Genomic DNA, 4331 nt, shown 5'->3' with positions numbered 1-4331 from the left:
CAAATGAATAGAGTAGTACCGGGACGGCAAGCATGTTCGTTGCAGATACTTTGTTCCTCGCCGACAGTTCGAAAGACCAAATCTGTCGGATGAGACGTTTGTGTCTGCTTCGGAGAGTAATCTCTCCAGCGCAAAGGTGTTGTATGGCGCTTCTATCAACGAGCTCAGGATCTACAGGGATTCCAGTAAGTTTTCCTTGCTTCAAATAAACCTTGGCGCATTTGTGTAACCCAAATTCCATTCCAATTTCCTTAGTATATCGTTCGACAATCCGCAGAGGTAGATGCAGTTGCTCTTTGTTTTTAGCATAGATCTTAAGATCGTCCATGTAAAATGCATGAGTGACCTTGTACTTTCGATCTGCAGGTTTGCCGCACAAGTACCCATCGAAATGGCGAAGTGCTAGAGATAGTGGCCATAATGTAAGGCAAAAGAGGAGTGGGCGAATGGTGTCGCCCTGAAAGACACCTCTCTGAAAGGTGACCTCTTTGGTTGTGACACGATTTTTTCCATATAAGATAGTAAATCTGGTTTTGCAAAGCGGCATCAATCTCCCTATACACCTAACGATTTGCGGATGAACCTTTAAGCTATCCAAAAGACAGATGATAAGTCTATGTGAGGTCGAATCGAAAGCTTTCCGTTAATCAATCCAGGCCATCGATAGGTCACGCTGGTTCAATTGCCCAAAAAATCCTATCAATTAGGATAGCTGTGAATATCTTATACAGTTCGTTCAGACAAGTGATTGGCCTGTAATTCTTCGGGTCAGCTATGTTGCCTATTTTCGGCAGGAGTATCGTGCGCCCTTCCACCAACCACTCTGGATTCGGCTATTTATATTTTCTGAGTCTTCATACAGTCTATGCTGCACTTCGTAGACTTCTCTCCAAAATACTTCAACCTCAACTGGTTTAGACGTGTGGTCGATAGTAACTGGAGGGACTTGGATGAGCCGAGATGGGTCAGGCGGGAAACGGTTGATTTTCTCTGACGCACCTCTACCTCTGCTCTAGACTTCTCTTAGCTTCAGATAGTATCCGTATTCTCTCAACAATGTGCTGACTGACAGTCAGCAGCTTTGATTTGTTAAGTGTTTTTTACGGTTCGTATCGGCCAAAGCTCTCGCTGCATTACACACTTGAGAGAAACCTTGGTGTTGATGTTTCTCCGGTTCATAATTAATCGCTTTTCCTCTATTGGATGCCTGTCCGCGGTTGGTCTTACTGTTGCTTCTCTTTCTATGTTGCCCTCTTGTTCTAGTTGTGGTAGAGTAGGCGTTCCGCTTACATAGCCTCTTTTTCGGATTAGTTCGGCATGGTTTCGCAGACGTTGCTGCGAAAAGTGTGATAGCTCCTGGTGTTTCTCGCATCACAGAGCATGTAGCCGTGCCATGTAACGCCGTTCAAGGGCCACACTCGCATCGTAGCACTGTAGAAAGTCGTGATTCAGTCATTCCGTCCACCTAAAAGTCCTGAGATTCCGCCAATCCATCGCATTGAATCCATTATCATTGGCTCCCCTAGCTCTAGAGTTGTCGGCATTGTTGGCCGACTCATTCTTAGAAGCCCTCCGCGTTCTGTTGTTTTGAACCGAACTTACTACAAATATGTTTGGTGTTGTCATTGTTGTTTCCACGAGAAGTAAGGAAAAGGGGTTCGTCCATCCTTGTAGATCCCCGCATGCAAGATAAGGCTACGTACCCTGAGATGTCGCCCGGTATCCTAGAGTCACCGTTCTAGACACCTCACCCAGGTGCCCATTCAGCTTTCGACACGATTTTCACACCTCTGCTTGCGGGTTCAGTCCTTCTGGATCACCCCTGGACATTCATCCGCGACTGCCTGATTATTTTTGTAACCCTATTCAGCAGAAACCCTTGGTACAGGGACCCTCTATCCGCAACCCAAGGACGCGTTCGGTGGCTTTGTCATAGGCCCTTCGATTTCATTCTAGAGGAATTAAAACCAAACGTCAAAAGTACTTATCGAGCTGCTTGAAATCCCATCCAAAATGTCATCATAAAGGCCGTGTTTTCTCCTTAATGAAACACTTAGTCAGCAAATCATTTCAGGAGATTATGAGTCACATTCAAAAGAATAATCTTACGTTATTTTAATCCCAATCGATTGGGGGCAAAAAAAGGCCTTATTGGCACCCGTTTCAATTCTGATTGAAGGAAGTAAGAGCCAGACACTAAATTGTTGACTAAAATTTACAAAATTTAAAACATACTTAGATTATAATCGTGTAACAAAATTTCACATTATAGTCACACAAAAATAAAATAAAATAAAACACACTTAGAAAAATAACTCTAAAATAAATTAACTAATTTTAATACATTCAGCGTACGTCGGTAAAAAGTATCAGAAATTTTTGGTTGATAATATTCTGGTTAATATTACTAGAAATTCGGGTGAATGTAACCAGATGTTCTAGTAAACTTAACCAGATGTTCTGGTAAACCTAATCAGATGTTCTGGTATCCTCAACCAGATATTCTGGTTGATGTCGATTTTCGACTATTGAATTTGGATACTCTTCAACCTTCATGGAGTCTTCCTAACCCCTCTGAAAATAAAAGGAATATATGTTACATATTCCCAAATAGAATAATCCAACAAAAGTTTCCGACAACAAAGAGCAGCAACTATGTTCCGCTTCGCTATAATGTCACCTCCCTTTAATCTATATGTGAATAAATGTAGTAATAAATGGCGATAGATACAACAATTGAAGCAAAAGTAGCGTATTGTCGATGCGTTCTGTTTCTGAAACTATTCGTTAAGACTATTTTGTTCGTGATTTTACATCATACAAGACCGAAAGCGCGCTTTCGCGCGCACGTTTTCCTTTTTTTTAAAAGTATTATATTTTATTATATTTTATGTATTTCTTTACTATCACATGTACTTAGTTCAAGCTAATCCTATATTTCTGTCCAAGAATATATGAATTTGTATGTGTTGATTTTGCAATATACAATTTATAATGAAACTTAATTTGTTTTAAATATTATTTGCAATTATTTAAAAATGCAACATTATTTGAATATTCCTGTATACACAATTCTTTATAATATTATTTTGCCGCTGCTTTTTAAGGAAAATTTTTAGCGAATGACAAGATCTAACTCAGGAAAATCCCACCTGCCTTATCACCTGTTAAAATGCGACATCGTAGAAGATTATTTGAGAGTTCGATTATTTTTATACCTGTACCATTACATAGACCTTCGTCAATAGAAATATTATGAATTAGCATAACAATATAATTATTTCTTAATCGTAATTCATGAGGAGGAAGGGTCGGTGAATTCAATGTGTTCAAGTATTCTGGGTGTATTGCATCATTTGTATCTCTATCATCACAATTTTTAACACTATCTACACTTGTTTAAATTCGTTCTGTGGTTTTGTCCGATAGATTCACGACTCTGTAATTTATTTCTTTAACATCAACATTTCGTGCTGATAATATAGCTGTCTTTTCTACATCTCCAAATCTTCGATCCATAATAAGCTTACTAAACATTGTCTGTACTATATCATCGGTTTTAGTAGCTACACATTTTTCTGGAGCTATTAAGTAATTCTCGTTGTCATTTAAAGTACCATCTCCACAGACAATAAATACTAATTGTTCGTTGTCCTCAGTTCGCCGCCTTAAGTTTTTTGTGCATCTCTCTGACGTAGTCCTTCATTTCGCAGAGCTTTTCCTTCTACCACTTTTCGCCCCGCAACTCCGAGCTGTTAGATTTTCTTTGTCTCAACCGTTTTTTCTTTTTGGTATGTTGATGTTGTGGGCGTTTGAGTTGGTGTTATGTAGGTGTGTCCTGGTCGTCTTTCCAAACCAAAGCGAGGGGTCTGAATCATTTTATTTTTTAATTTTGCGTTTTTGAATGTTGCTGTTGTTTTGTATCTTTGTTTTGGCAATGCTTTCGTTTTTTGACTACGTTTAAGTGAGCTAAGTTTCCAATTAGGAGTCTTTCATGGGCCTGGCATCCCACATCCCTCATGGTTTTTACCTGTTGTTTGAACTCCACTTCTTGCTTTTTATTTACTGGATTTGTTTAATTTTCCACAGTTATAGTCACTGATTAAATTTTTCTAATAACTCCCTGACTTTGATTTTACGGTATTAACTTTATGTTCTCGTGATCCTGTTAGGTCCAGAGTCAACGCTATACTGAAAATTTTCACATTCATACTGGAAAAACGTGGTTTCTTTTCGTAAATACTAATTGTCATTGATGGTTTCAATTACAATTTCTTTCATCTTGTTTTCTCTTTCTCATATACATGTTCTTTCTTTTCTAATTCCTTATT

This window comes from Belonocnema kinseyi, chromosome 9 (assembly GCF_010883055.1).
Source record: "Belonocnema kinseyi isolate 2016_QV_RU_SX_M_011 chromosome 9, B_treatae_v1, whole genome shotgun sequence".
Classification (NCBI taxonomy): Eukaryota; Metazoa; Arthropoda; class Insecta; order Hymenoptera; family Cynipidae; genus Belonocnema; species Belonocnema kinseyi.
This window is presented reverse-complemented; position numbering follows the sequence as displayed.